Raw genomic sequence first — 17,402 nt, forward strand, 5'->3', positions numbered from 1 at the left:
CCACCGTTAGGTATTGCTTCAGAGGAAAAGATGAATGACAAGTAGCGTGTGAAAATGCCATGCCTAACCGGGATTCGAACCCGGGACCTCCCAAATGATCCCTTGTGATCTTAAAATATACGAAAATAAAATGTAATATTATCCGAATAATCACATTAATTAAAAAAAAAGTTAAATAAAAAGTAATTCATTATGAATTAAAACTTAATTTTGATAAGTTACAAAAGAGATCGGTTCCACATATTGATCGATGGTTAAAATTTCTGTACTAATAAGTTATAAAACGGAAAACTAAAAGTTCAGCTACTATTATATTTTAGAAGAATTAATGTTGAAATTACATTTTCTTGTGGGTGTTTTAAAAGCACATTTTGCTTAAAGGCTTTTCTATTATGTAACAGTTTACTTTACCTGGCTTATATTCTTTAAGGAGAAAGAGCTTTATTTAGTTTATAAATTGTAAAACAAGAAGAAATCGTTAATAAAAACCATTCATAAAATAATTACATAATGTTTAAAATTAGATGTCCATTTCGTTTGTTAAATAACCATCATCAGTAGATACTGAGGAATTAGTATATAAAAAGGTAAAAATTTATATAAATTAAAAAAAAAGTGATAATGAAGACGGTAATAAATGTTAATCTAAAAGCAAACAAAACAAAAAGAGTTAGAAAAAACAAGCAGCATCATTTTTGGCAATCCCAGTCGAATTCATCAAGATAAGTTAAGTCGTAAAAAAGTTATTTTTAAGTTAAATTTTACGCAAATATTTTTTTCGGTCAATAGTTGTTTTTTATTCTATAAACACTGGTAGAAATACTCGTTTTATAGTATTTAGAAAATATTGTTTATTTGTTAATTTATTATTTTCTCATCGTTTTTATCTATTTGAGTGCGCGCGCGCGTATGAAATTCAGTCCAAAATTCTTCTTAAAATCGTGATATGTCAAAAATCTTTCATTAAGCTCTAAGAATATCTTTGGAGTGAGAAAGGAAACAAATCTTGTATTTTTTCAATATCATGACAGACTGGAAAGATAACAAAATTTATTGAATATTAATATTTTTGGTAACGATGAACAAAATTGCAGATTAAAAAATTTTAATGTTTTAGTCTTGCGAAAGGTATAGTTTTAGCTAAAATTTACATCAAACTTTTTATTTTATACAGCGTTGTTGCGTGTAATATTCTGTTGTATTATTTCAAACATCAAAGCAACACCGATGGATTTAATCATCATCAAAGTCATATAATACTGAACTAATTTTCTGATATTTTTTATCAGCTGATTGAAAATTTTCTTAGTTGACGAAACAAAATTCTTTAAAAATAATACAACACTTGAATTGCTGGGGTACTTCAAAGAATTTTCTTCATCCATTATTCGGAATGAAAATGTTTTCAAAATATTTTTAACTCACAATAACATTCATTTACTTTAATTTTAACTTCCTTGTACGAAGTAAAGGAAGTATTATGGTCGCGAAAAATTTCGGTTTTCAAATTTCAACTGAAATGTCCATTTTGATCATCCCTGAATCCATTTTGACTAGTTTCGGCGTGTTTTCTGTACGTATCTCGCATAATAAAAAAAACGATTAGCCGTAGGGTATTGAAATTTTGGATTTAGAACTGTTGTAATATCGAGTTGTGCACTTCCCCTTTTGATTGCAATTGACTGGACCAAATGTATCCAAAAAACCCAAAATCCAAAAAAAAATTGGATTTTTGACCTTTTCATAACTGCAGTAATAAGCTCTCATTGAGAGCTTTTCAAGAATATATCATAAGTGATACTTATTTTCATTGGTTCCAGAGTTATAGCCAAATAAAATTTTAATTAATGAAATATTTGGATCTTACAAGGGAAAGGCAAATCAGTTCGAATCCTACATCATCTCTTTTTTTTTAAATGTAAATTTATTGATTTAATAATAATTATTAACCTATAATTGTAAAAAAAATTACAATAATAATAATTCAGTAATAACAAAAAAAAAGAAGTTATAATGAAATAAAATTTTATGTAATTTTCATTTAAAATATATGTGTGTATGTAATTTAATAGGTGTACAAGGAAGTCACGTGATGCCCACATCAGATTTCTTTTGCTCTGAAATCATTTACTGAAGTGTACATCTTCAGTGAGCAATAAGAAAAATTTATTCTCCATAAAAGTACGTGATAAAGTCTCAGTTTCACATTTCAAAATAATTTATTGTGAAAAGTTATTTAAAATTAAATTACCTCAAATTTTTATTTCTTAAAATTGTTTACTAAAATATTTGAGGAATCATCAATAGACTGATTTAATATTATCCCCAATATGTTTCTGTTCTGCGACGCTATTTCAAGCTCGATTTATTTATTAAATCCTGTACCCTCAATTATTTGTTTTATGTATTCCAACCTTTACCTTTCATTATAGTTTTTTATTTCTACCAACTTCTATTTAGATAAATAACTAAACCTGGATGACTATATATGTGGACTGTCAACCTAATTCGTCCTCTTTATATAAATTTCTTTTCTTCTTTAATATATTCAACATCCTCTTGTAACATTAAGTTCGAAAGTATTTTATATTTCCTTTCTATATATATATATATATATATATATATATATATATATATATATATATATACACACACACACACACGAGTATATATTTTTATCCATATTTCATTCTAAAATACTACATACTACAATCAGCACACGTATTATCAAAAATATCTTAATTTTATCTTTGTTAGTAACAGTTTTGTTTTACACACGAAAACTGTCCTTGCTTACCCCGATCTAATTATAAGGTCATTTTTTTCCATCCTTTAAATATGTTTATTACTTTAAGATCAAAATTGTCATACTTTTGATATTTCCTTTTCTTATCTTAATGTTTATTTAAAGATTAGAAATTTTACGTGAACATCCGTTCACTTATTTCAAATTAATCAAATTTTTCCGGTTAATTTTTTCAATTTCGTAAAATGTTATGCTAAAATGTATCCTCAGGTTGTAAATTTCATATAAATTAAAATATAAATTTTAATTATAAACAGAAAAATAAAACTCAGCTTTACCGAAAAGGGAATGATGAATTTCTGCTGAAAGGAAATTGAAATTCCTATTTAAAATAATAAAAAATCTGATGTGAAACCAGATGACTTCCTTATACGCCTATTAAATTAAAAAAAGGAGAAGTCTGATTCGAACCGATGTGACTTTCCCTTCTAAGATCCAAATATTTTATTAATTAAAATTTCATTTTTGGCTTATTACTGCAGTTATCCGTCCTTAAAATCCAAAATATAAAATAACACAAAAATTGAAAAATTAGACCCGTCATATAAAATAAACCTTTAAAACACGCCCGATAGAATCATCCAGCAGCAAGGGACACTGTCCAGGTTCTGCGATCTGCAGGGAGAAATCGTAAACTTCCGCCAACTTTGCATTCCATTCCACACCATTACTGCAGTTAAGAAAAAGTCAAAAATCCCATTTGTTTTTGATTTTGGGCTTTTTTAGGATACTTTTGGTTTAGTCGATTGCAATCAAAAGGGGAGGTGCACAACTAGATCTTACAGCAGTCCTAAACCCAAAATTTCAACTTCCTCGGCTAATCGTTTTTGAGTTATGTGAGATGCATACGTACAGACGTCTCGCCGAAACCCACCGGGTAGGTATAGTGGTTAACGCGTCTTCCCAAATCAGCTGATTTGGAAGTCGAGAGTTACAGCGTTCAAGTCCTAGTAAAGCCAGTTATTTTTACACAGATTTGAATACTAGATCGTGGATACCGGTGTTCTTTGGTGGTTGGGTTTCAATTAACCATACATCTCAGGAACGGTCGAACTGAGAATGTACAAGACTAACTTCATTTACACTCATACATATCATCCTCATTCATCCTCTGAAGAATTATCTAAACGGTAGTTACCGGAGGCTAAACAGGAAAAAGAAAGAATAGACGTCTCGCCGAAACTAGTAAAAATCGATTCAGGGATGGTCTAAATGGATATTTCCGTTGAAATCTGGAAACCGAACTTTTTCGCGGCCACAACTTTTTACTTTACGTCGTACAAGGAAGTAAAAAGAATATTTTTCATAGTTTAGAATAATTTTTGTTTAAACTTAAATTTAAATACATAAATTGATATATGATGTTTATTTTATTATTTCATAATTTTGTTGACGTATTATTTAAAATTTATTTTTAATTTAAATTCGCCGATTAGATTCCCCAGATGTTTTAGTCATTTGTTAATGATGTTGAATCATTATTACTACGTATTACGCTGATAATTGCTTAAAAGTTCCATGAATTTCCGTTGCTGTTGTCCGTCATATATTTGTTTTTTGTTAATGCAAATTACTGGAATATTTTTGATATCATATTATTTTCATTATTTTACGTATATTATTTACGTACCTTATTTTTAATATGCTGCTCTTGTTTATTTGTTCAACTGTAATTCAAAAATATATTACGTATGATATGCTAATTAGAAAAAAAATTATATTATTCTATTTTAAAGTAATCAAAAATATTTATTACAAATACATAATATTACAATTGTATTAATGCTTCTTTTGTACGGTAGATATTTTAATTTGTTCAACTTGACATAATTTTCTTTCTCCAACCAGCTTTCCAGCTACTGCCAGATCTGGGTGTTTGTATATAGGCAAATGCCAAATGAAATTACTGCTACCGGCTTGCCAGGCCTAACGTAGCTGAAGATGTGGTACAATTTAAGTATAAATATACCGGCAAACAAGTAGTCTGGAACAGACTCAGGTCCACCACTTCTGAGACATGTGGTTAATTGAAAATCCAACCGCCAAAGAACACCGGTATCCACGATCTAGTATTCAAATCTGTGTAAAAATAACTGGCTTTACTAGGACTCGAATCATAGAACTATCGTCTACGAAAATCAGCTGATTTTGCGATGAAGAGACCACTTGACTATCCCCACCCGGGAGGGGGGAGGTTCGATTTTACATAAGTGATCTATAATTTGAATAAATGTAACCTATTTTTTCTCCCTATACGAGATTTTAATTTTATTTTTAACGTATATCACTGTTAACGTTTTTAAATAACTCGATAATAATATCAATCAGCTATTATAAAACTAAATAGTGACATCTCTTTTCTTGTTAAAAAAACAATAGTATTTCGTTCTTATAAAACATTTATTATTATTTTGTTTTTAATTTTATTTATACTTTTAAAAACTAATTTTAAATACAAGTATTTTCTTTCTAAATATCTGGAAACATGCTTCTGTATTATATTTACCTTTTTAAAAGTTAACAAATCTTTGTTTCTTATTATTTTGTTATTTATTTATTATTATTTGGTTATTTCGTGTATCGAATTTGGTTACATTTTTTTTCGAATCTTTAGTAGTATTTTTGGGCATTTTGCATTATATCCTTTACAAAATTTTATATAAAGTTGGATATATAAAAGTTACAATTTTACTATAATATATTGGCCGGATATGGGAAGAAATTATATTATTTCTGGTTTTGATTAATTTGACAGTCTTATCGGAAAATATTCTAAAAACTTTCTTACTTATCAGGAAAAACTGGTAAAAATCGAATGTGTAGTATAGAAAGTTTTTAAATTGAGTTATTTATCAGTGATATCTTTTATTAATTCGTTGAGAGGTTGTGATTTATTTATTTTTTGTACATTTTTTTTTCAAATAGTAACGTTAGAAATTTATACAATTATATTTTCATTTGTTAAATTTTGATTATTGGTTAAAGTCAATCAATTATCAAAGATATTAATCTTAAAAAAAATGAGTAAATAAAATTATTTTTACTTCTTTATTTTTATAAGGAAATTGATAAGAAGCCAGGTATTTTATTTATTTAATTGTTATGAGGACATTGATGAAAATATAAAAGGGTAGTTGATCTTATATATATATATATATATATATATATATGTGTGGTGTGTGTATAGTTTATATGTATAAACCATAAATAATTACTTATAAAACAAATAATATTTTATAAACAAGTATTGCATTTAATATATTTTGAAATTTAGAAAAAAATTATTTTCCTCGTCTTGTTATGTCTTTCTTTCTTTACTTTTTCCGTAATCTGACTCAAGTTCTCTTTACCTCAATTTTTTGAGGTTACTGTAGTAAAAGAAGCGTTTTAGATTAAAAAAATTCTTGTGAAGTTCTGAGTAAGAAGACCGATTTTTCATTATTTTATTTTGTATAATTTTTTGCGCAGGAAATATACAAAACAAATTAAATAAGAAAACTAAATAAGGTATAATTTTTTTAATTTAATATTAAAATATATTTTTTATTGAAAAGAAAATTAAATTATTATACCGTAATTTGATGAACTAATTAAAAATAACGAGTATTTCCCACACACAAGCATCAAGTTTAAACTCACTCTCAGTGGTTATTGCAAGCCCAAATAACACACGCTAATGCAAAATCAACATAACCTCAAATCGAGATTTTGTAGTCCTGAACTGAGAACAACATTCGAGGTTACGTTAACCTCAAATTCAGGTTGTCGACCTTGGATTGATCGTAACTGAAAAACCACTCAAACAATCTTCATAAAATTTTCACACGAACAGCTTCAGACACACTACTACAGCATATCTAAATTTCAGTGAAATTTATTGAATAGTTTTGGAGATTTTTGAGCCACAAATTTTATATATATTAATTTTATATATATAATAAAATTACATTAAAAAAGTATTTTCGTACTTCTCATACCTCAAATCGTAAAGAAAATAATTTAATTTCATCCCCCAGTCCCACCGTGCGACCAAAAGTAAAATATACTTTCCTTCGAAAAATCGGTAAAAAAAATAATAAAAAATAGTTTAAACAGGAAACTTTTAACTAATGGTTTCTTCCTGATAATTAGGAAAAGGTATTTGAAAGAAACACGATTTTATTCAGATTTTTTCATTTACAGTTTTACGAACATTTCTTCATTTACAGATCTGTATAATAACTACAGTATTCAACTACTATATAATTATCGTGAAACATTTTTTTATTTAACGATTTATGTTACTTTAATTATTTGACTATTATAAAAATATCGTGCGCGTTGGATAAATATTTTAATCTTGTTATATGGTGTGCAAGGAAACAGGTCTAATCAACTATTCATAATTCATGATTTAATAACTCAATTCTTGTTCACACTTGTTAGTGTTGCCTAGAATTAGAATAATGATTGCTATGTTTAAAACATTAAAATCTGTTCTTAAGTAATTTTTTGCGTATTGTTGTTGTTACATGTTTTTATTTATGTGATTTACACGCGCGCGCGAACGCACACACGCACATTCACAGATTGAGCTAGTTCATGCTTATTGTTTTATATATACACTCGTACACAATAATTAATGTAGAAACTTTCTTCCTGATACTTAAAAAAACCCATATTATTTTTATAAAAAAAATCTCATCTTGCATATTTTATCATTTTGCATTCGTTCCTTCCTACCTACTACGTAAAATTGTATATAATTACTACCATGTTCTAGGTTAAGTATATATCAAATGTAAACTCATCTTTTTTATTTTTAAATTCGAGAAAATTTTATAATTAACGTTAAAATCTACTTATTTAACGTTAAATTTTACTTTTAACGTTCAAACATTTTATATAAAAATGAATCATTCTTATTAATACTTATTTTTCTTTACAGATAATAAAGAAAATGGATTTGAAGAAGAAATTCCATGTACTGAAATGCTTATGGTAGGTTCTGTTTAATGTTTATTTAGCAAAATATTTAATTGATTAAGCTTTTATTTTTTCTTTGATAAAGTTTCTTTTCTGTATGCATTTATCTTTTTTGTATACGTTATAAAAATTTATTTTCTCTTTGTTATGTATATTTGATGTAATTATATATCTTTCCTTTCCTGGAACCATAGTTCTAGAGCCATGCTGAAAGAAGTAAAGTATGGTAATCAGTCAAAAAATGAAGATTTTTATTTAATTATTTTGATTTTCCGACGTAACCCAGGAACCCCCAAAAAAACAACAAAAGTGGGATAATTTTCTTACGTACGTTCGTGTATTGGCATATTTAAAGCTTAATAGCTTAATAACAGAGACTCGCATGTATCAGGCAATTTTGTTAGTAAAATTTTGAGATCAATATTCCAGGTGGTAGGGAATATTTTGGAGTCAATTTTCTCAAAATTTTACTAACATAACCCCATATTATATTAGGTCAGTACATGCTTATCTTATTTTTTTTTTAATTTCCCCAAAAATCGAAAAAAAGCTGTTTTTATTTATTGGGTACTTAAAAAAAATTGTTGTCTTCCTAGGCATAGCAGTAGTGCAAGTGATCCCAAAAGAAATACTTTGGAGAGGGGCAACATTGAGGGTGGGAAGCTGATCAAAGTTTAAAATGAGTTAAAATATATAAGTTTAAAATGAATTTTTTAAAACTTTATTTTCTGGTATCATTATTGATCCTGTTTATTAGAATAAATAACCAATTTCAGGAAAGTAGTATAATTTTGTTGTCAGCCTTTTTCTTTAAGTTTCTTTATTATGTACATTTAATCATTAAAAAATCATTCAGTTTGCTTGTCCCAGTGTATATTTCAGAATTATTTATTTTTTCTTACACTGTTTTACAAAAAAAGCCGTAAAAGCTGCATACTTTTCCGGCATTGCCCTTGACAGACCATTATTTCAAATATATAATTTTAAATCATTTATATTTTAATTTTAATTAATTAATTGTAATTTATATTTTTATATTTTGGGTTTTTAAATATTAATGACTGCATTATTTCTAAAAATCGATCAAATAAATTATATTCAAATAGGAGACGATTTTGTAGTTTGATTTTAGATAAAAAAAAATTAAAAAACGATTTTAGTAATCATTTAGAATGTTCCTAGAGGTTTTGACGAAATTTCACTAGGTGGTACCGAATGCAGGATTGTTACCTATCTCACGTAAAAATGAATAGTCTGTTATATATTTCCCTTATAAGAAAAAAAATTAATTTAATTTTGCGCATTAATATAAAATTTGTTTAATAACATTTGAAGAAAACTAATAAACGTGAAATCACCAAATAAATACAATCTTATCCGTTTATATATAGGGCTGCAGACTGATAGAAACTGATCCAGTCTGAGAATTTTAAATCTGTTTTCAAGCATAATTTATACGTTCCACTTTAATAATTTCAGTCGTATTGCAGCTGTTTATCAATTGATTTGAATTAATGAGATGTAATTTTGTTCACAAAAAAGACTTAATGATTTATCTAATAAAATTAATATTAACGAAAGTATTAATCAGTAAAACATTTTAATGGCCGCCATTTTGGATTTTTCAAACGTAATAATTTCAAACCTATTTATTTTATAGAAGGTATTGGATACGTAAATTCCAAATTATATTAAAATATCACAATATGTTCTTATGATTTACATTTTTATTGAAAAAACATAAAATTATGAACAGAGAGAAAATAAAGTGAAGTAAGACTGTAACTAAGTAGGCCCTTAGGTTTGACAACGCATCCCGGTACTAGGGGACAAAATTAAAAAAAAAATGTTTTTCATGATGTCCCTTTGTCCGATAGGGTCGAAAATTAGGCCAAAACCTTACATATATATATATATATACATACTGAAATACTTGTGATAAATTTCAACTTTTTTATTCAATGGGTTTTCGAGATATGAGGTAAAAGCTGTATAGAAATAATCCTCCCATCAAAAATTCCGTCTGACTTTAAATTTTGAAATTTTAGATTACTTAATAAGTACTTTCATAGTACAAAAACTCAATTTTCTACGACCACTATACGAAAAGTAAAATATCCAAAATGGAGAAAACTATTATTCCTCTATTTTAAAAATTTTTCCCAAGATTTAATGCTACCATGTTTCATATATGAACCTTTTTTGGACCATTTTTGAAGAATTTATGTAGAGCCGGTCCGAAGATGTTTTAAACAAAATACAGGCCAATAATACAATTTACATTCGAACGCACGTATTCACATCTTTCAGAAATCTCTATGATTCTTTTAAATTTTTTCATTTCAGAAGCTCGTGAAAAGTCGACGTTCGCAATATATCCAATACTGAAATTATGAACGGATTGACATATCAGACCCTTTATCAGGTTAGCCAGCTATGCTGCGTATATAGCAGTAATAAAGGTATAATCGGAAAAGTAAAAATGGTTACACATAAATGTCTTTATTTGTCTATTTTCCTTTTTATTCGACAAAAAACCTTCGTTGTTCTTGACTCAAATGGTAATTTATATATATATTTTTTAATTTTACGAGGCCATTCTCAAGCCGTTTTTATTATCAGGACGTTGGCCTCTGATTCTGTTTTGGATCTATACAAAATTAGGTTAACATATGCATAATGATATATCTACATTTTAGATTTACTACTTTAACCTAATTAATAATACTGTACCTTCTGATAATAGTATGTTTGTCATTTCCTTTCTGTTGTAATATAAACTACAGTAACAAAACAGTTGTAATAAATAAATCGTAGGATTTTTTCGACGCCATTATTTGAATAATTAATCAATGTTTCAAAGATTAATTATAGGTTTCTATATGGAACCTAAACTATCGGTTTTCCTTGTTAATGTGCAACCCAAAATATTATTCCTAGTAAATTGGAATAAAAAGTTAATTATAGGAAAAAATGTTTTTTTTTTAGGATGCAATTCTTCAATATAGAAATCCGGTTATTGAGCTTATTATTCATAAAGTTTAGTATTGTATGATTTTGACAAAATTACTTTTCCTTGACTTCAATTTTTAGTGTAAGGGTGTTTATGTTTATATCAGATTTCATTTAATTCGCCCCAATTTTGTGGTTAAAATTTATTTTATAGAAATAATAGTAAATTTATTGAACATGGTTCCTCTGGTATATTTGAATAAAATAAGGAGTGATTTATCCATCTTACCAGCAAATAAGTGTTAAGTTCTCGAGATCTTTCGGTTTTTTCAAACCATCATCAGTTAAAATATTATAATTATTTCAAAAATTGAAATACGTATACAATCGTCATAAATGTTTGCATGTTAACAGTATACTCAAAATAGTATATTTACTTTATGTTATAAGTAAATATTTTAAATGCAAACAGTCATGACTGTATAAGTATTTTAACTTTTCAATTAATTATATTATTTTAACTGATAATGGTTTGAAGAAACCGAAAGATCTCGAGAACTTAACATTTATTTGCTGGTAAGGTGAATATATAACTTATTAGTTATTTTATAAAAGTAAAATTATATTACAAATAAAATTCCTTTTTAAAAATTAAAAAAAATGTCCATATTACCACGAATAAGCTTCTGTGGTAAATTAATTCATCAAGCAAAGGAAAAAAATGTTAGGTTCAGCGTGATTTATAAAATTAGTTAGCGTTTAAAAAAAAAGGTGATTCAGCGTTTTGAATGTTTATGATTATTCTTTTTTTTGGAAGTAGAAGTAGAGTAATAATTTTAAAAAATTAAAAGAAAAGATTAGTAGAATATTAATTACTAAACATTATTAAATACGTATGAGTATATAAGATGTACATATAACTCGGACAATAAAAGTACAATTAGAGATGATGTTATAAACTCCAGAATGGTTGCATTTAGGGGAAAATATTTAACCGTAAAAATGTTAAAATTACTTGTTTTATACGAAAATGTTATAAAAATTGGAAATTAATTTTTTAAATATGAAGTTAGCCGCCCATATTGGAAAAATGGATGAGATTTCAAACATGTAATAAGGTGTTTTTAATTTACTCAAAAGGTCAAGGTCAATATTTAAAATTCTTATGAACTTTAAGTTGAGAAGTACATAAAATTTTAGTTCATTAATAATTTCTAATATTTTTTCCTTTTCTTTTATTGTTATTATTGAATTATTATTTATTGGAAAACCTTTTTTACAATCGGAGGTTAATAATTATTTATAAATCAATATATTAAAATTAAAAAAAAAAAAGGATATGAATTCTGATTCGAACCGATGTGCCTTCCCCAAGATCCAAATATTTCATTAATTAAAATTTAATTTGGCGATAACTCTGGAACCAATGAAAATAAGTACCACTTATGATAAATCGTTGAAAAGCTCTCAATGAGGGCTTATTACTGCAGTTAAGAAAAAGTAAAAAATCGGGCTTTTTGGACACTTTTGGTCCAGTCGACTACATTCATAAGGGGAGGTGCATAACTAGATGTTATAACAGTCCTAAATCCATAATGTCAACATCATAGAGCTATCGTTTTTGAGTTATGCGAGATACGTACGTATAGACGTCACGCCGTAACTTGTCAAAATGGGTTCTGGGATGGTCAAAATGGATATTTTCGTTGAAATCTGTAAACCATAATTTTTCCCGATTACAATACTTCCTTTATTTCGGAAATAAAAAGGGGAAAAAATTGAACGTTGAACCACCACAAGAATAAATAGAGTTGTTAAAATATGTAATTAAATTGAAGATTGTTAAAGGCTACATTTTAATTTTGAACTATTTGACGTAGAGAGTTGTAAAATGTACAACATTTTGATAGATTATATGATAAAAAAAACCAGAAAAGAGTTAAGTAAATTAATTTTTCTTGCCTTTCTTAGTACACTCGAGGTAATGGATAGCAAGTTAAAAAAATAATGTTTTGTATTATCCAAGGGATTGTCAGTGTTATAGATTTACGAGATGACACCTTTTTTGGTAAATAATAAGACCAAGTTCCTATTATGTTCTATCTATAATAATACTTACTTTATACAATTAATATGTTAATTGTATAATTTATAAATTTTGGACGGAAAAATGAATTATGTTTATGTTTTAATGAAAAAATGAATTATGAATGAAAAACACCAATTACAGTTTTATAAACATTTAAAAGCTACTTCCAAGAGTTAACTTTCGCGATTATCCGGTATCGTCAATTGGTGATTAATATTATAATTATTAAATAAATAGATAAATAAAAATTTTAAGCGAAGAAGGATAAAATCAGCTGGAATTATACTGTGTCAGTATTGTTGCCAACTGTTATAATTTTTAGGTATATTTCTTTACTGTTTCTTTAGGAATATAATATACACACGAAGTTCTCCGGAAGGAGTTGGCTAAACTTAAAAAAGTCAGGTCATTAAAATAAAAAAAAATTTCTTGTAGTCAGTACTCTTATCTTCGTTTATTTTCCTATTGTCCGCCATTTTGTGTTTCTTTTAAGTAAAAATGTTTATCTTAAAAACGGTTTGAGATATTTTAATAAAATATTATGTACTTGTGCACAGTAACATGTATAAAAGTTTATGTTTGAAAATATTACGTTAGAAAATTCCAAAATGGCGCTCATTAAAATTTTTTAATCATTAATAGCTCCATAAATATTAGTTTTATCAAATAATATTTTATAGATAAAAGCCGTCCTTATCTTAAAAACAAAATAACATTTATTTTTTTCAAATCGGTTGATAAACAGCTGAGATATGATTGAAGTTGTTAAGTGTATAAATTACGCGTACAAAATTGTCAGACTACGCAGTTTGCCCTGTATCAGTTCCTTATGTTTGACCCAATACCTTCCGGAACAAAATATATAATATATTTTGTAAATATATTATTTATCTTTCCAATATGTATTTATCCGATCTTTTTTATACTGGAATACAATTTTTAATAAAATCGATTTGATTTAGATATTGTACTCGTAATTTTCATTCTCTTTCATTTTGTTGATGTTATAATAAATACAAACACGAATATTTACAAAAATCTGAAAGCCGGCAACGGCCCTAAAAGTTTATTTACGTAGTAATAAATTCTTCGTCGATATATTTTCCTGTTGTATTCATTTTGTTCTTTTTTCTTTAAAATTTATATTTATTTTATTAGAAAATTTCATGTTTATTATTAATGTGTATGTTTAGTTTTCAATATATTTTGTATTTTAATGCTGAAAAGTATGTAGCGAATTTAGTAGATGGCATGGTTGCGATAAGCTGTTTGTGAATAGGTAAAAAGAAAATTTGTGGAACCAGTTTGGGTCTCGGTGTCGCTCATCTTTATAACCTCAAAATAAGACTGTATATTTCACCTGTGCAAAATTTTGAAAAACTCATTTTCCCAATTTTATTATCGATTAAATAAAAATCTAAACTAAATTATTATATTTACTATTAATTTATTTTTGATTTATTTAAAAAAGTTTTATTCGGCTTTAAATTAAGTAATTTAAAAAATACATTAATTTTTTTTTATGAAATTAATATAGCAAACTATATACTTAGAACGTTCAGAAACAGTACCCTCCAAAGGGAGTCTAGTTGAACCTTATGTAGTTCATTTAGATCGGCGAGGGTTTTCTTAATTCTTAAGAAAGCCTTCTTAATTCTTAAGAAAGCCTGAAGTTGGTTGGGTCTGGAGATATTTTTGAACATCTGAAGAAAAACTAGTATATTATAGCATAGATTTTGCTACTCAGTAACAAAATCATTGTTGTCCCTGAATATAAAAATACCCCTACCTCTCAATAGGGGTTGAGAGATTGAATCCAATTACTGGAGAGATCCTAAAGTACTTAAGATCTTAAAGATTTTAGGATTGGGATGTTTTTTGTGATCCTTCCGAGTGTATAGGTAGCCTTTTCCTTTATCTACTTATTCTCTTATCATGGAATCAACAAATGGTCAACTGAAATCATTATTAATTAGATTGGGTAGGAAGACACACACATATATATATAAGGATGGAAAGGAAAAAGACTTTTAAAATACTGAATTTTTTGATTAAGTAGGAATGGATCTGCGGAATGGATCCCTCTCATTTTCTGTTTAGCCTCCGGAAGCATCGTAAGGTATCACTTCAGAGAATGAATGAGGATGATATATTAGAATGTAAATGAAGTGTGTAGTCTTGTACAAATTCAGGTCGGCCGTTCCCGAGATGTGCGGTTAATTAAAACCCAACTACCAAAGAACACCGGTATCCACGATGTAGTATTCAAATCCGTATAAAAGGAACTGCCTTTACTAGGATTTGAACCTTAGCACTCTTGACTTCAAAATCAGCTGATTTGCGTTGACGAGTTAACCACTAGACCAGCTCGGTGGGCTGTACGAAATACCCAAGGACTACTTAAGTATTTATCGGGTAAATCCTGATACCTTACGTTTTCTAACACTTTCATACTAACAAACATACCCACCAAATTTAAATCTCTACTTAATGCCTTTCAAGGACTTTTCGGTTATTGACTTGGGAAAAATAGAATTTACCGTACTGTTTTTTTTCCAGAATTATTTTCCTACATAAGAATTATTTTCCTGAGATTAGTAGTTTAATACCTATTCCAAGAAAATATATGTATTCCTTTCTGATTTATGGGATAGTTCAAAAATGCCCAAATATCAAAAGAAGAAATTCTTTTATCAAATTTCCTTGTGAGTTTTTTTATTCAGTCACTATTTGATGTAATGCCGTTTTCCGTCCCTTTCTGGTTATTATAATGAACAGGCGTCGAAATTTTTATCTAAATATGTTTGCCTCATTCTAAATTTTCAGTTATCTCCTTCATGCATTTTTATTATTATTATTATTTTCACTCGTATTTTAATACTGTGTACATCTTTTTTAGTTTTATATTAATTATCAGACTATAATCTTAAAGAAATTTCTTCACAGAATTTTCAATTTTCCTATTTTTCTTTAAATGCTTTTATTAAGAATTTTATTACTTCACCTAATTTACAATATTCTTTTATACACCACATCTCAAAAAACTTATGTTCATTTCCTTACTGCTTTATTTTTTCGTTGCTACAACACGTTATTATGCATGTATATATAAAGTTTTTTTCTAATCCTTAAATCTTTACATTATACTGATGAATCTATTTTTTTATTTAATTCAACCAATTTTCTTTACGTTTAATTTTCTATTTTAATGTATAATATAATAATTGTATGTTTACATTAATGTTATTTTCATGTTTTTTTTTTAATGGTAACTGAAAAAAATTGTGGGAGTTATTTTTAAGTCAAAAAAAAAATCTAGTGATATTCATAATTCTATCTTCTTTTTTTTTTAATTTTTTGATATTATACCGTGTGTAGTCCTTTGCAGACTGATGGTAACCTTAATGAGTAGCAAAGGGTGTCGTTGGACAGCTGCTTCAGTTGCTACTCCTGGAGGGCAGCTGCTGGAACGTGCCACTGAAAGAAAACAGCTGCAACGTCTTGCACGCGAGTTCAGCTGCCCTTTAGTCTTCAACTGTATTATTATTATTATTACTTCAACTACTATTACTACCTGCTTTGATTACTCTCTCTTTATCTTTTACGGACTTCTTAACGCAAAGCAGATGTCCTTTTTTTGAGTTAATGGTCCCATTTTGTACTATCATCTTTCTTTATGTTCGAGTTTCGATTTAATCTGGTTTCTCATTATTTATTTCTTTTATACCGTTTTAATTGTTGACATTTCGAATAAAATCAGCACTGTACTGACAAGAATTATTGGTTTTATTTAATAAAATTAAATAAATAAATCATTATTTTTAAAGTATCTATAGATAGGTATAAATGATAGTGCTTCTTCCGGGTTTTTTCTGTACTAAGTAGCACTTTTAATTGAAGATACTACTTAAAAACAGGCTTACTATTTTATTTTATTCAACTTTAACAGCTTTTCGTATGTATTTTATTGTGTTTTTTGTCTTATCGTTAATAATGGTTCATTTTTTGCAGACTGTTATGTGTCCCCACCTCAATTCTATTTTCTTTGGTAAAAGTTGTTTCTTATTTCTTTGTCTTAGAATCTCTTTTATCAGTTTTTAACTTTTCATTACAGCTACACCTCGTTTTTATTTTTTTGACTTTTGATTTATATAAAACAACACTGTATTTAATGGCACTTAGCCAAGATTTTCGTCTAATTTCTTAGTTTTTAGATGTTCTTTTCATTTATCTACCCTTCCTCCTTTCTCTTTTTTATACAGTTTATATTTCAACAACAAGATACACTTCACAGATATTTAAACAGTCAAATTTTTTTAAATCGTTTTTATGTTATATGATATTTATTCTGAATCCTGTTTTATATTCTCATCGGTTTTCTTTTACTGGTTATTAATTTCAATTTAACACAGATCAACCGTTTTCCTTGTAGCTTATAACTAACTAATTAGTGTCCATTCTATGTCACATCATTTTATCATGTGATTATCGTTATATATACCTGATCTAAAAAGTAAACTTTCTATTCATCTGTTAATTATTTACACGTATATACTTTTGTTTTTATACTACTTGTATCACTAAAGGTTT

The 17,402-nt window shown here is 27.3% G+C and overlaps 1 long non-coding RNA gene across 1 annotated transcript in view; it reads left to right on the forward strand.

Moving 5' to 3' along the window:
* LOC142326627 (uncharacterized) overlaps window positions 1–17,402 on the forward strand; it is a 322,938-nt gene that overhangs the window by 63,405 nt on the left and 242,131 nt on the right. The window contains exon 2 of the long non-coding RNA XR_012756817.1: window positions 7,734–7,786. This is a non-coding gene — a long non-coding RNA (uncharacterized LOC142326627). The remainder of the gene's footprint in view (window positions 1–7,733; window positions 7,787–17,402) is intronic.

This window comes from Lycorma delicatula, chromosome 6, assembly GCF_047948215.1.
Source record: "Lycorma delicatula isolate Av1 chromosome 6, ASM4794821v1, whole genome shotgun sequence".
NCBI classification, from domain to species: Eukaryota; Metazoa; Arthropoda; class Insecta; order Hemiptera; family Fulgoridae; genus Lycorma; species Lycorma delicatula.